The sequence below is a fragment of the Venturia canescens genome, chromosome 5, assembly GCF_019457755.1.
Source record: "Venturia canescens isolate UGA chromosome 5, ASM1945775v1, whole genome shotgun sequence".
Taxonomy (NCBI): Eukaryota; Metazoa; Arthropoda; class Insecta; order Hymenoptera; family Ichneumonidae; genus Venturia; species Venturia canescens.
In genome coordinates this window covers 13,934,303-13,950,807 of record NC_057425.1, presented here as the reverse complement: position 1 = coordinate 13,950,807, position 16,505 = coordinate 13,934,303, and the positions used below count along the sequence as shown (strand labels likewise).

Genomic DNA, 16,505 nt, shown 5'->3' with positions numbered 1-16,505 from the left:
AGCTATTCGATCGAATTGACATTAGGCAATCACTGCCGCAGGATTTCTCTCTCTCTCGTTCTCCTTCTCTTTTTCTTTTGCTTTTGAACTACGTCATTGTAGCCTCGTAACATTGGCCCAAATATTGGACAGTGGCCCCACGTCTCGATGCGATTAACTCCGTCTCCGTGCTACACATACCGGGTGGCTGGAAAAAGGAACGTGAATTGAACGCTCGACGAAGAATTTTCCATCCTGCAAAATATTTCTTATACGTATTTTTCATCAGATTTTTTTTCTCCCTCAAAAAGTGCGTTTCCCCTTCAGACAAACACAACGAAATCTATGCAATTAGCCAAAAATCAAAAATACTCAGGCGAAAATTTCATTAAATTTTTGTAAAACGTTCATCGAGGAGCCTCCAGAAACTTTGGCTTCAAATTTTTCAACACTTTTTAAACACCGAATCAACAAATTCCATTTCCTCGTGTGATTAAATAAAGAAAATTTAACTTAAATAAAGCGTGCGATTCAATGTTTTATTGAATTTTGCGAAATTCCTGAACTGAAACAATCCCCATTATTTCGACGCTTTTACAAATGTGTGCGTTCGCACAGTGTTTAAAAGCTACCAAAGCTCGAAGCAGGCTCGAGTTGCAAATGTGGCAGTGTCGTTGACTGACACTGGCCCACTATTCGTGCGTTAACACCTGCTCTCTGTAGGTCACCAGCCATTCGAGCAAGGGAACCAGAAGTCGGCTCGAGAAGCACTCTCTCATATACACAGGTTTATATTTGTCATGAAAAAAGTGGCCAGAAAATGTGCAGCGTTAAAAGTAAAAGTGCGAAAATTCATCGCGAAAGTAAAACCTTCTTTTTCACTTTTACGAAGCACGCGATTCATCCATTTTCCACCTTTTTCAGTCGAATTCATTATTCCCGAAGATCCCAATTTTCATAACTCAATTACGTCTCAACCGTACCCCGATGATTTATCACCAAAGACTTGATCATTTACGCACACATTTCCAAACGTATTTTCGCTCGAATGAGCAGACCCAAGTAGAAATTTTGTCAGTAGTGCGCAGGTCGTATTCTTTATTCGTTTGAGATCAAAACAAATTCATTTTCGACCGAAAAATCTTCCTTCGAATCAGCGAAATCCCCCGACCATTCATTAGCTCATTAGCTCATTAGCTCACCAACAATTCAGTCGGCGCAAGCTTGGAAATGGATTTTTTAAAAACACCAACAAAAGAATAAACAAGAGTGAAGGAAAAAGTAACGACGATCGTTCGTCGCCGAGATATGAATGAAAGTCTCGACGTCAGTCACGTAGGAAATAGATGAAAAGCGAGAGTAGACACAGGTGAAGGCATTAGCCAAAGCCAGACAGACAAGTAGTCGCTATTTGTGAGCGCTCGTGCGAATATGTACGCACATGTGCCTTCTTTTGTACGAGTGTGTGCTGTGTACGTGAAGACTCAGGGGAGAGAGGGAGGCGCAGCGGGGCAGGGCGGGGGGGGGGGGGGGGGGCAGAACCTGTGCCAGGAAGCGAGTCTCTTCGCTCCACTGTATAAATTCAACTTCGTGTTTCAACCAGTCAAATCCATTAGAGGAAAAAGTAATGAACTGTGAAATGATGCAAAAATGCGCGAAAAATAGAAATCCGGTGAATGAAGAAGCCACAATTTCATTTGGCTAATTGCACTTCTCCATTTCATTTTCATCAAGTTTATCCGGAATTTTACGGAGCGACGTAGATGCTTCTTGATTGAATCAATTGCCGAACTGGTTACATGCGCTGCGGTGGAGGTTTTTGAGTGGAAATATTGACATCCGACGATGAAAGTCGATTGATGAAAAACTGATGAATCGAATGTTGAGACTACAAAGTTTGTTTGATTTTATGAATTTGAGAATAATGAATTTTTAACTCCGCAACTGAATAATTGATTGAGTTTACCTTATCATTCGATTTCACATTTGCTGGTCACGTCTGTTGACAATATTCGTGGAGAGTCCAGCTGACAAAGCAGCGGATTCGAATTTAGTTTGTCGCGATTAAAAGAGCAGGAGAATAATTCGAGGAAATTGGATGGAATCGATGAAAAAGGGAGTAACGGGTAGAGTGGAATGGAAAGTAGTAAAAAGGGGGCCATGAAATGGAGTGCGATTTTGGGATAAAAATAATGAATCGTGCGCGACTCGTCGGTAGGTCGAAGAAATTAAAGGTTTTCCCGCAGGGATTTGACGTTGTCGAAGCATCATGGAAATCGTAGTGAAACTCGTTATACCTCAGAGGATCCAGGACGAAGGTCGGAATATGAAATAATGTGAATTGTTGACTCGAAAAGAAGAAGACGAAATTCGTTTGCATTCGTCCATTGAAATTCGAGCCTGTGCTAAGAGTAGAGCGTGGCCCCTTTCGAATATTGTACGGAGGATTATGTGTGTCACGGTGAGTCGTTGGCCAGGACCTTGACTGCATGCCCGGAGGGAATTTTCGTTCGAATGCCCCCCCCCCCCCCCTAAAATCGAATATTAGGCATTTTGTTCGCTTCTCGGACAAACGATAAGTGCAAAAAAAGGGAAAAATGTATTTCGCACTCTCGCCTCTCGCAAGATATTATTCGAAATCTGGAGCGAAGGTCGAGCAGCAGCGAGCTCTCCTTTCCCGTACGCGCACAGACTTTCGAATCTCTTTTTCATTCTCCGCACGCGACCTTCCGTTTTCATCTGCCATTGAACGCACCGCCGACTCAATTCACCTCTCTACGCATTCTTCGTAAGAGAATTAAAACGTAAAAAACTAACGAGAGCCATGACGACATCGATTTTTGCGGCTTTTAAATTGTCCCTGATCATAGTTTTACGACGAACCTTCTCACCAACTCCAATGATATATTACTCCTCATTATTCAACGAGCGATTCCACTTTGCAACTTTCAATCGATCTTTCTCGAGAAAAAAACGATCCTCGCCGTTGTAAACTCCTATGACTTTTTCACGCCAGCCAAAATGAAGCATTCAACCGAAAATAGAGCTCGATTGCTAAAAACGATTCTGCACCTTGTTTTATTCTCAAATCTTCATTGAACTTTTTCACAATATTCGGTGCACCGAGAAAAACATTTTATTCATCAAACAAATTCTCATCAAGGTAGTCCATACACGAAACGATTCTCTTAAGAAAGTCTTGAAATTTACACGGAGCTTAAATGGCTAGTCGCGACTCGCACGTATATCAAATTTTAAAGGGTTCGTCTTATTGATTTCTGAGATAAACGTGTTTAAATATGAAGGAAAATAACAACGAAGCATGTAATTAAGGTCTGGGAAAAAAAACTCGAGACGATTGTCTTATCAGTAATACTGATATATTACCTTAAAGATTGAACGAAATTGGTAATAAGCTCTCGTAACCTCACATTTGCTTATTTCAGCATTTTGTTTCTTCTTTGCTTGGCCCATTCCTGTCACAGCCTTCTGGCTTTTTATTAATACTTTTTTCTTCATCCATTTCCCTTTGTTTTTTCTCTTTGCGCTCTCTAATGCGATTTTTTAAATAAAAAACTACAGTATTTTAGCCAGGGACGAATGAAATTTCGGGTTCGGTCCGCGATGGATCCTCGATTAATTAATGGCTTGTAATTTCATTCACCGAAAGATAAGATGAAAAAATTTATTTACAATTTCGAATTAATAACTCTGACATTAATTTAGATACGATCCTTCGGGCACGATCTATCTTAATTTGGACGAAAATTGGGTGAATTTGATCGTTGTTTCGTTGAATGTACCGAGTCAATTGGCATTTCGAAGAAATATTCTCAAATCGACCATTTTCTGGTCCAACTATAAGTGGAATTTTGTTCAACAAACATTTTCTTCTCAGTGAACTTTTCAACAATATTTGAAAAGTTGACAAGTTTGAAGGGAATTTGAAATAAAAACTTTCAATTTCAAATCGTCCGGGCACTTTTTTTTTTTTTTTTCAAGGAGAATGCAAAAAAATGTGCTCTCGTAGAAACTATTGTTTAGGAAAAAAACTTGAGCACTCGGGTGCAAAGTACAATCATAAAATTTGCAGTTTCATGAAATACGGATATTTCGATCTATCGAACGAACTCTCTGCGCCATTGGCTATTTATTTATATATACATATATTAAACCGCGTGTATCCTCCAGCAAATAGTCTCTTTCAATGTAACACGTAGTGTACATTGCTGCTGGCTATAAACAGGCTAGACTCGACGAAGGACACTCGTCTGAGTTATTCTTACATAACTCGATGCTCGTATACACAGTATTGCAGATGAAGAGTCGACAAGTAAATCGTTAAATTTCCAACTCGATGCGCGAGCTGATTTTGTGCCGCTTTACATTTGTTCACCGGCATTTATGGTTTTCCGGTTTAGAAAAGATCTTTGCACTCCTCCTGTCGCAGGCTTTCCGTCTGAAAAAGAGTAACGCGAGCACGAAAAAAGTGTCGAATTGATTCTCAGAACGTTTTTCTTACTGCATAACTCGACAATTATTCGCTCATTTAGTCCAGCAGGGGCAATTTGTCACAGCAGAGTGTAAAGGAAAGTAAAACCGGAAACTGCGTGCTTCTTGTAGCGACCGAATCGATCCTCGGAAGAGCGAGAAAAAAAACACCAGCGAAAGTTTCTCGTTAAATTCATGAGGGAAAAAAGTATGAAAATATCGCGATCACCGAAGTTTCTAAAAGTATATCGTAACCCTCTCGTTAATCGATCATCGCGCTCATCGAATTTCGCGTTTCCACTCGTTTTTCTTCCGACAAAATAGCGTCCGATCGTCGCGTCCGAGTTTCCAAGAATTTTCCGAAATTTCGAATCGCTTTCAAAGGGACAAAATTCGAGAGAAAATTTTTCTCGAGTCCCCACTTTTAATCGAGGCAGTAAGAAAAATATTGAAATAAAATCTCTCAGGATAGGAAAAGGTTGTTACGCGAAGAGCTGGTTTGAAAAAAGTCACTTGCACTTTCGTTAGAAAGTGGAGAATCGGCGGCGGCGGGTGCGCGAGACTCTCCATCCGTGGCGTAGCAGCTAGACTCTCGTCGTGTGTATACCGGACTGTCTGACTGACAGATGGGAATGCCCTCTTCTCTTCCTCTCCGTCTCTCTTTTTCATTTCTTTCAATGCCCTCTCTCTATTTTTCTTTCTCGACTAATGTCTCGAGGTACGCACTCTCGCTCGCAGCCTGGTCTAACCAAACGCGGAGTCTTACTACTTACTACCGTTACCGCAATTCTTAATCGGTGAAGAAAAAAACACGCGCACGCGCGCGCGCGCGCACACACGCGAATAGGAAAAGAGGAAAACTGCTTCGCTTTTCCTGCAGTTGTTGTGCAACGAGATCAATGAATTTTCAGAGGAAAATTTCATTATTCAATTGCCGTTGATAACCGGAAGGGATTCCAATGAGTTTTCGAACACTTTGCAATTTCATTGAATCGAGGGATAAAAAAATCGGAGAAATTCTTATGAAAATGAAAATTCTTCCCGTCAATTTGAATTCACAAATCGATCGCGTCTCTTGCCCTCCTGGTTCTGTGAAAAAAAAAAAAAAAACAATGAAAAGAGAAACAGAACGAAAAATGTTGAATCACGATGAGAGAACGAGTCGTGAACTTCATTTATGTGACTTACGTATCGAACTCAATGCCAAAGTGCGACGTGAAAAAAAGGAATGATTTAGCAGCGAGTCGATTTAAAAAATTCCTTTTCTTCGCATAAATGTATCATTAAGTTTGGTATAACGCGCTTTGTTTTGTTCCCGAGGGGCGCGGCGAATGTAGCAAACGACACACGATCGTCCATTATCGTATTTATTAATTCTTCGAGCGATAATTCTCTCGCTGGCATCGCTGTTGCTTTTTTACTACGTTCTAATTGATTCTCCTTCTCTCTCCCACGCGCTCCTCTCTCGAAATGACTCGCGTGCGCCATTCCCATGTTTTCCTAAGCTCTCTTTTTCTATTTTCATTTTTTTCTCGATATTTTCTCTCCCTCGATTTTTTCCCTTGGCAATCCGATCGACAACTTTGTTACACGATCGCGCTCTCCATCCCTTTCGCTCGCTCGCACGCTATTTTCACGATTCCCGTTACTTTTTCAAGCGTCTACGCGTCCTCACTGGCGCTCTAATCTTGTTCATGTATCGTCAAACGGAAAATAGACGGAGATAGAATAAATATTAGCGTACAGAGGATCGTCTGTATCTGCGCGTTCGTGTGCGCCTGTGTTGGCGGATGCACAGTCGAAGAGCGAGAGCGAGAGAGAGAGAGAGAGAGAGAGAGACGCACGCGTGGATCGCACCAGCCGCGACCTTCGATAATGCGCCCATAAAATTCTGTTGTATGCAGAACGAGCACTGGCGCGAGCATGATCCCACACCATTTCTACTTGTAGCTGCATTGCGGTGCATGTAGCTTTTTTTCATTACGAATGTACGCGAAAATATAAAAAGTGACATCGTTGTCTTTCAGGCATAAAGGCAAAGTTTTCAAATTGAAAATAGTCGCGCGTTCCTGCCGTTTTATCTGCCGAGTTTGCATTCTCCGATGCAACGAAACTTGCACTTGGGAGCGTTAATTCAAAGGTGGGTGACTCGCGTCGTCAAATTTCTACTTTTTCCGTTATTTTTTCAGTAAAATTAATGTTTCCGGAGAGCCCAATTCGAGGGTTAATCTCGTCCGAAGAGACCTGATTTTACCTCGACAAATGAAATGAATCGTAAGCAAGTGTTTGGTGCCCGAACCATTTCGTCGTTCCTCGCAACTCGGGACAAAAGTTTCCGACTTTTCCAACGGTCGTTGGGCGTCGAAAAATCTCTCGAGCCCCTCATCGAGGATCGCGCAGCGCAAACGGAAATTCCCAGCACGAGCGCGCAGAAAAGAGTGCCCGATGGAGAAAAGTGAGAGTGCAAAATCGGAGGGGCAATGGCAGCAGCAAACGTTGAAATAAATCACACGTACCGAAAAACCATGAAAAAATATTGAAACTAGAAATAAAAAGAACTTGGAATGAAAAATGTGAAAAAATGAGTGCACCGACAACGCGTCTGTGTATCCAATGTCACTTAGACTAGAAAATTTGCCAGATACACGCACGCGCGCCTTCATAATCGCATGGTAGAATGCACGTGCGTGTGTTATTGTGTGAGAATTTATGTAGTGGGTGTGCGAGGTACGTGGATATAGAGATATAAAGTGCGGCACACATAAGAGAGCCTCGGGACTCGGTGGCCGTGGCTATGGCCTTACGGAGTCCCCACTTCGTGGCCTTACCGAATCCACGCGGCGTGTGTATCGCCGCGTATCGTGCTCGCTCCTCTCTCTCTCTCTCTCTCTCTCTTTCTCCCTCCTTCTCCTCGTCACTTTTTCTCCCACTCAGCCCAGATCTGAGAGAGTTAGGAAGAGAGAGAGAGAGAGAGCGAGCTCGATGCGAGTGAGTGGGAGTTTGAGCGAATAAGACAAAACTCGCGCCACTCGCACTGGCTCGATGTATGTACATGCGCTTGATGAGAGAGAGAGAGAGAGAGAGAGAGCGTAAAAGATACGAAGAGTGTTCTAACCCAAGTTATATAGTACGTTGGTGTTTAGCGCGCGCTGTGCTCGCGCTACTCAAGAGAGAAGTTCTAGCCTAGGCAAACTTCGAGTCCCGCGTTGAGAGCACGCTCAGTGCTAGTTCGGGCGCGCGCGGGGGACAACGAGACGCGGCTAGTATCAACGCTCCTCATCCCTCTTCCGAACCTACAAAACTCTGTTGTTTCCACCCGTCAAGGGTCCGTTTGCTCCGTTTTTTGTGAATTTTTATCACCAGTTTTCGTACAATCGAAACGAAAACGCGGGCAAACTTGATAACCGCGGTGGAAAATCGACTGGGAAAAGTGGATTTTCCTTCGAAATTCCCGCCAGTTGTGTCACGCCTCGAATACCCTCGTTCAGTGAATTTTTTCCAAGTGCTCGTGATCACTGTGAAAAATATTGGAATCAATCGAAAGAACGAATGAAATTGCGCTCGACGTGGACTCCCGGAGGTCGGCGCTGCCGGGGGATGCTTCAGGAGACTCGCTCAATCACGGATTCGCGAAAGTGCAGTTTTTACGCGATTACGATGAAACTTGCGGCGATGCGCGTACTCGAGAATCTCGAGCGAGAGAAAAAAAATTGATGAATTGACGATAAAGTGCAAACTCGGTGTTTGGATTCACGTTTTTATATATACACACATACACACATATTTGTAGTGTTTTGTTTGCTCGTGCTTTTGTGCGCGTGTGTATCCGTCCGTGTGCGCGAATACATGGAGGAGGTTTGGTGCATCGTTGTGTTGGGAGTTGGCGCACGTGTGACGTAAGCATTGTAATCCCAACGCGAGGCAAAACGTTCGGGGCTTTCGCAACACTTCGAGAAGAACACGATCAACGTTTCTTGACCAAAAGAATAAAGAAATAAGAGAGAAAAAAACAAAACGTTCACCTCGTCGTCTTTCTTCTTTGTTTCGTATTCTCTTCATTACTTATTGCACTCGCTCTTTCTTTCTCTCAACATATTTTGATTTTTCACAGCGCGCGCGTGTGTGTGTGTGTGTTTTGAAAAAAGTCTTTTGCTAAACATTTGCGCTTGACCGAGGCCCCCCGAAGTTGGAGCTGATTTCGAAAATCGTGTTTGCTAAAACTCCCTTTATTCTCCGATTGTTTTCACAAATACGAGAGAAGAGAGAGAGAGAGAGCGAATGAGCAGTTGAAATTTATGTATGTTTTATAAACGAAAAAATCTCGCATACAATCGCGATCAACGTCACACGTTGATACGGTGCAGCAAAAAAATAATAATTACACGAAAAAAGTGCTAGTGTCGCTCCGACCGCGAACGTCGACAGGTGCAAATACTTTTTTCCCCTTTCGAATTGAAACGCGACTCAAATATCATCCTCCAAGGTCGCCCATCTCCCGGATTATCGAGATCTATAGAGGAGACTACTTTTCTCAAACTATCTTTCTGCTCCAGCCTAACACCGATTTGGGTAAGCATTGTACAGCTCTTTATTCGCAGTCGAAGAAACAACGCGGCTTCTTCATCTTTCATTAACTCCCTCCGAGTTTGGTACACTCGAAAAAATAAAAACACGACGCGCTGCGCGAGCCCGGGACGCGTTCGAATTCAATCAATCAACCATTCAACAAGTGCCCTCGCTGCGTCTATATTTTTGAACGATTCTCCGACCTGCGATTAATTCCTCGCCGCGATAATGGACACCGACGTCACAGAAGTGCCCGCTGCACGCTGCTTGAACTAACAAACTTGCCCGTTTCTGCGAGCTTCTTCCCATCGAAGCAAGATTTCGACCTTAATTCAACGAAATTTCCAAAAAAAGTCGGGAAAATTATCGAAAATTGGCAATGCTTCGTCGAGCTCGCTTTAAAATCATCCTGCCTCGTTCCCCAAACTGAATAAATTCGAATAAAAAGCCCTCTCAGTGCCAGAGAATACTGCAACCGGTAAGCTCACGTTGAAAAAATAATAAGCAGGGAAAAGGGACTTAAAATATCACCCGTTTATGAATCAACGTTACGACGTGACATTAATAAATTGATGGAAAGAACAAATATAGATTTATGAATGGAGTAATGGAGAGTGCGGTATAGCTGAGTGAGTGGTGTCTGGTGTTAGCACAGAATAGAGGTGAGTCTCTTACGGAGAGCGCGAGAGCGCGGAAAGGCTTTTGCGAGTGAGTTAGCCGCAGCAGCGGAGCTCAACGAACAAGCCATTTACAAAGGTCGAGGCAAGGTAAGATAGAAGCTGCACACGCAGCTCGACTATGCGCATATGCACGTGCCACAAAACACACTCGCACATGGGCGTCCACGTTACTCGCGTTGATCGAAACAGCGCCAATACTTTGACAGCATTCGTACATAGACGTTGTGTCCGAACGAGCGTATAAATAAATGTGTACGGACGCGACTACATGGGTTAGAGAGAGTGGAAAGAAAAAGGAACGAGGGAGCGAGAAGCCTGGTGAAGTTCAGGGAATATTGATGCGCGAGGACGGAAGCTTTGAGTTTGCGTATCGCAATTTAAAAGTGAATTAAACAAAACGAGGAAGTGCGAGTTGTATAAATCGTTGGAAAGAATTTCGTGGAGATTTGAAGAAATTTTTTCGTCTCGCGAGGTTTCTACGTTCAGTGTGAAAAAGGTGGGAACATTGGGTGGAAAAAGTGACGGTAATGCGGACCGCAAACGACGGGTTTCGTCGACTAATTTATTCGGTGACAATCTCGCTTAGAACTCGCTCAATGAATTCGTCGATTAAGGCATCGATCGCGAGGGGGAATTATTGACGAGATAACCTCGCGCGAGGAGAATTATTCGGAAAGTATTTGCAATTGATTCTTGTCGAATTGAGCTCTCGAGGATCCCATGAAAGATATTTGACGAAGTAGACCAGCACCATCGAAGCTTTTTTGCATCGTATTCCGAAGCCTGATAATCGCCGATCCGTTAATCGCCGAGCAGTAGCTCCAACGTACGTGTTTTTCGCCGGTAAAACTTATTATTTTAAAATACCTTTTAATACAGGAATCGAAAAGTCAAAGGTTATTCTATCTATAAATTATCGCGCTCAAGGTCACGTGTCAATGGGAGAGAGAGACGAGTGAAACGTGACGCGAGATGCCGAACGGTGGTAAATGAAATATCCGCGCTGTCATTCCGGTTGACATTTCATTTGTTTCCTTGTTGCACACATTTATTCAATCGTGCACATTCCCCCGAGCATTTCGACCAAATAACACAAATAATTTGACCGCGGAAGTTGAACTCGAGCGAAAACTCAGCAGAGTTGCCGGCTGTCGCTTTCGTCGTAACAACATTTTTTATCGAAAGTTTTATAACCCGGAGAAAGAGATAGAAAATAACTCGAGATGAGGAGATAACGAAAATTCTTCGAGTCTCCGGGGGAGCCTCGGATCTTTATGAATGGAGATGACCGTTTTGTTCATACACCTCCGATATCTCTTCCTCGGCTTTCGACGCGATTTTATCGTCACGGTTTTGTTCTCTCGCGATGTTAAGAGGCGAGAAGATCGTGTCTCGATAGCACCTAAAGAACCGTTTCGATATTATACGCGCTTATATATACTCGGCGAGTCCCGCGAGTGTTGCAATACGCTATCCCATTCGAGATCGATCGAGATTGATACAGAATTCGTGCAGGCGGGATGGCTCTCGTCGGCGCTCCGCTCCGCATCGGCCTCAAATCTCATCTCGAATCCTTTTTCTCCGCTCGCTTTTTTTTTTCATTCGCATTCGCGCGTATTCCCTCCTCTATTTTTCGTCTCATATTTATCTCGTTTTTCATCGGCGGAATTCCATCCTTTTTTCGTGCGCATTTTATTCGACTTTTTCATCCGCTGCATTAGTTTTTCCTCGTGCAAAAGCGCACTCGAAAAAATGTCGAACGCTCGGAAAACAAAATCGGTCTCGATGAGCGCTCGATCTTCGTCCCTAAATAATCGACTTTCGAACTAAAGCAAATTTCCTTCGATCCGATTCCTCATTTCGTCTCGCTACGAGACGCGTCTATCGGCGTTTCCAATGCCTACTGAGATCACACCGCTTCACACGCGGACTCTCGCGCGCGGGGCTTTGGTATAGCGTCGGATGAAATTATTTTCAGCCTAGGTCAACCTTCGCTTTCCTCTCTTTCTCTCTCTCTTGCTTCCTCTCTTTCCTCCTCCACAGTATCGCGGAATTATATTCACATATATTTATAATCCTAGCTTACACACAAAATATATAAATATCCGTGTCTCCGTGATCTTCGGCTGCGAATGATTATTCACACGCGTATGGCATAATGTAATTCTTATCGAGGCAAAGATACACTCGGAGATCCGAAGCGTTCTCGCGATAACGTACATAGTTTACAGTTATGGGAGATACTTTCGTTTTATTTTCAAGATTATTTCACGCTACAATTTTGTTTCGCGTGTCTCACTCGAACATTTCGACTCAACTGTTTTTTTCTGTCCTCTCCCTTTCTCTTCCGCGCTCTCCCTCTCTCTAGGCAAATAAAAAGCAAACTGCGAGTTATTGTTGAAGCGAATGCCGACAGAAGCACACGTCGGACTGGTAGCACTGCGGTACGTTTTCGAAAAACGCAGAGTGCGGAAAAAAGTTTATTTTATCAAGGGATAAAAATGTATATTGGGTTACTCGTTGACGCTGAAAATGGTGAGCAACCGGTGCAATTTAAGCGTATGTCAAAGGAGTTTATTGCGTCTACGGATAACGAAATGTATTACAAATGGCTGAGAAAGCTAATAAATATCAATCAACCCTCTTCATTATATTTTATTATATTTTATTTCATCTCTTTCTTCGATCTCAGGCGCTGGAGTCAAAAATTCTTGTTATTTGTTTTATTTTATGCCTTTACTTTGTATTATTTCCAAGTATTTTTCTTTCTCCTTTTGTAATTAATTATCGGTTGCATTCCGATTGTGTTTTTTTTTCTCGGCAATATTGCCTCAAAGTTCAACTGAGGCAATAAACAACTATGATCTCTCGCTTCTCTCTCTCTCTCTCTCTTGCGCACGCTTCTAGATACTCCCGCTCGGTTACGTGGCGGCCTTCGTCATCGGCCCCAGGGCCGAGGGCCAAAACTGTCTTGTGTGTTTGGTATTGAGCCTGCACGTTCGATAAATATCGGACTCGAGAAAGGATAGCTAACAGCTAAATTACCAGCGAATCTATGTCTGTGTATTTCACGTTTTATATCTGCGTGCGTTCCTCTATATGTTTATGTGCATACACACACGTGTGGAGAGTGAGCGAGAGAGTATAAGGGCATCGCGTGTCCTTCGACTTTTGCCCCTTCTGGCTCTCCTATCTTCCTAGTCCCCCATTGCTATCCATGACTGCGTTGATATCTGCCCATGAGACTTTCAAGTACGAATCAATGGAATTTCAATGACTGTTTTCGTTGGCGGATGCTCGGCATTTTTGTTGCTGGACCGAAACGAATTTTCGTTGATTGGTTCTCGGTCGATCCTTCCATTTTCTCATTACTTCATGAGGCAATCGTTGTCGACAAAAAATGGGATTTGAAGATGAGAAATTTAACGGGATGATTCTAGTTGGCGACGAAAGCGATCGGATTCGACTGACATTCGTCATTGAATTCGATCCTTTCTGCGTGCGACTGTTGAAGTGATTTATGGCCGTCCTGAGTCAGAAACGTGCACCGCGCAGGGACGAATCGATTATTCATCTTTTCTCCCCGCTCCTCGATGCGGAATTTTCGTTTTTCGCGCGCGCATGAATCTCAGCTCGACGCTCACGATTTGAGAGGAAAAACTCGAGGGCACGAGCAATAAAGGCTTTTGCAGTCGCGGTTATTATCAGCCGTGCGCGCACGCTTGTACACCCACGCGTCGCACTGCCCCGAGAAAAAAGTGCTCCTCGCCGTTTCCCCCGTCCAGCCCGATTCGAGAGACGCGCGTCCTTCTACCTCATCCCGCGTCTTCGCGACGCTTCTCTCGATGCTCGCCTTGTAATACTCCGATCTCGGATATTCGACCCTGTCGCTTCCTCCATATCTCATTTATTCACGTAGCTCAATTTTCGTCACTCGCTATTCCGATTCTCTTGACACCGACGAACCGGCCGAGATCCTTTGAGGCTCGGCACTCCGATTCGTTCGGTTCTTGCGTGTGTTTCGATCGGGACCACTGAGAAAAGGGCCTTTCATCTGGACCAAAAGGATTTCGTGAGAGAAAATACTTTTTCAGCAACACGATAGGAAGCAACTTATCAAAACTTTGCGAAGCAGAATTTTCTGCTTTCAAAGTTTTGAATTTTAAAAAATGTTCCCTTTTTTCGGGACAGTTCTCTCCTTCGCCCCAATCTTTTCCATTCGAAGTATTCTTTCGAACATTACATTCGAAGTATTCCACGAAGTAATTTGGTTGATTAACCTATTCTCTCCTATCTCAGCGATCAATGAACAATTCGTTCAGCTGTGGAGAGCTGCACAATTCTTCAACTGTTGGATCGAATCGAGCGACAACTTTTATTCGTTATTCGAAAATTTGTTTGAAAATTGTGAAATTTATTTGAATCGAATGAGTTTTGTTTGCACTAACCCTGATTGCTTTCGTTACGCGACAAAATTCACTCGAGTTTCGCAACTGATTCGAATTCTCGTGGTTGCAAGATCCTCGGGCCTTGGGTCCTCCGGCTCGTATCCCATGCGTGCATATACGCAGAGACGCGTATACACAAGTCGGTAAAAGTAAATGACCTTAAGATTCGACGGGGAGCGAGGATCCTACTTTTATTTATCGTTTTTCTTTCCTCTGCTCTTTCGAATAGTTATTTATTTTCGTTGTTTTTCATTGAATCTTATATTTCGCTCCCTCTTTCAAAGTTACGTGTACATCCTCCGGTTGTGCGTGTGCCTGTGCTCGTGCGCGTCGGTCTTCGAACCCAAATTGGGACGGGACCTTGACTCGAACCCTCTCGTGAGCTCATTTCGCTCGACTCCGCACTCTCGGTAAATTCTTTTCTCCTTTTCTTTCTCTCACAAACTCTCAGTAAATCACCGAGCGGGCTGCGGCGAGAAACTTTTGCTCGTTGGCTCATCGCGGGGTTCTTTAATTACTCGCAGATTCGGGGACAATTGAACAGGTTTTTAATAATCACAGGCCAAGAGTTTCGTGGACAAACTTTCCGTGCAAGCTTATCGGGATCCGAATTTTCCTGAGAATTCAAATTTTTCCTTCATCCGCTCCGAAATTCGAACTTCTTTCAATTTGGTCGATCCAATCGGGCGCGAAGCCCCCCCGAAAGTCCTCTCGTTCCCCGCGTTGGATGCACCGTCCGGAATTCTAGTTTTACGAACTTGTTTTCGGCCCTTGAGACTCCGCAGTGACGCCATAGTGCGGCCGCAAGTATAAAAAGTATTGCCACGAAATGTAATCGATTTCGTCAGTAGCCTCCAATTAGCGATGCGTCCTCTGAGAGATCGCGGTGTCTCTCGTCCGTTCAGGGACACGTAAAATCTAATCTTTCGATGCGGGCCTTGAAAAGCCTCGTCAAGTCCAACCGCGCCGCGTCTCGCTGACAGTCGTCTTTCTTTTTATTTCTCGACTCGCGAGCGCAACGTCGCGCCTTTTCTTCCCGTCGATTCAACGAGAGATACCGGAAAAACGAATAAAACAATGGAAGAAGGAGAAAAACTGCGTGAGAAAGAAACCGCGCATCGGATTACGCAGGGGCGCGCGCGCGGGCCTTGGAAACGAAAAGAAGGAAAAATGTCTCGGCTGAAAATTCGGTCACGGCTCACTCGTAAATCAGCAGGCTGCTCCGTGTGTGCACACCACGAGATCATAATACACCGAACGAGAGCTTTGCGGCATTAAAAGGGCTCCGGTTTAACACACTCCCAAGTTTCGTAAACTTTCGTAAACTTACAACTTTGTTTATCCTCATTCTCTTTTTCCCTTCCTTGACCGAGAGCCACGCGCGGGCCTCGTTCGCACACGCCAAACGAAATATCTTGAGCGAGCTTCGTCGAGCAAAAATAATCAAACGATTGAGCTAAGCGATCCGATTCGATGATGATTATTCGAACCGTTTCTTCAGCGCTGGCCTTTGTTTTCAATTGAAATGAATAAAAGAACGAACTCTCATGACTTTTTGACGTTCCAATCGCCTCGTGCATTTCTCCACTCCACTTTTCTTCGCGTAATCACATTCCTCGTTCAACTCAAGTTACTTCAAGTTCAAACGCTCGATGACTCCGGACTACAGAAAAGTTGAGGGACTCTTGCACGATCGTCCACGCACATTGAATCACCAAATCCCCCAATTTCGTTGTCTCCTCCTTTTTAATCTTTAATCAAGTTGCTGATTCAGCCAATGAATATATGCACACGTTTGCGCATCCGTGACACACACTTTCGGGTTGAGAGATCTGTCGCCGGACTCCCGAGACTTATCCCTCCCAGATACAAATTGATTTATAACCGAGCGCGAGTCCGGTACGCGAATAGTGCGAGGAGCTAATTACGAATAACTGACGCGGGAGGTCAATTAATTTTCATTTAAACTCGTCCTCCCAAACGAAATTTAACGTAAATACGCGAGCGTACTCGGTTCCGAGGTTAATTCTCATGAATCTGCAGATAAAAACCGTCTCTTTGGTCGTTTTTTCAAAATCGAAGTGTAAAATATGGAAAAATTAGGAACTGATCGGCTGGTTCGATTTGTGCAAGGACAGTGACAAAACGAGGGTCCTAGCGTTTTTTTTATCCTTAAGCTACATTCGTCAAAATGATAAGAAATTGATCAAATTTGGTGATAACGTTCTTCAACATCAAGTGCGAAAATACCATTTTTTTCAAAATTTTCTTCTGCTTAGTTATCGAGTAATTACACATTAAAGCAGATTTCTCATGCCCGGAATGTAAAATTCACGCTATG

General features: G+C 43.7%; 1 protein-coding gene across 4 annotated transcripts in view; it reads left to right on the top strand.

Annotated features, from left to right (window-relative positions):
* Eip74EF (Ecdysone-induced protein E74) overlaps window positions 1-16,505 on the top strand; it is a 180,610-nt gene that overhangs the window by 19,596 nt on the left and 144,509 nt on the right. Inside the window, exons 1-2 of one of the 4 annotated variants that reach the window (XM_043418720.1) lie at window positions 7,627-8,366; window positions 8,582-9,039. The exons of 1 other annotated variant lie outside the window; for it this stretch is intronic. The gene's annotated coding sequence lies outside the window, so the exon portion shown is untranslated. Of the gene's footprint in view, window positions 1-7,626; window positions 9,040-16,505 lie in introns of those variants that run through there. 2 more of the 4 variants (XM_043418719.1, XM_043418722.1) reach the window with 2 other exon arrangements.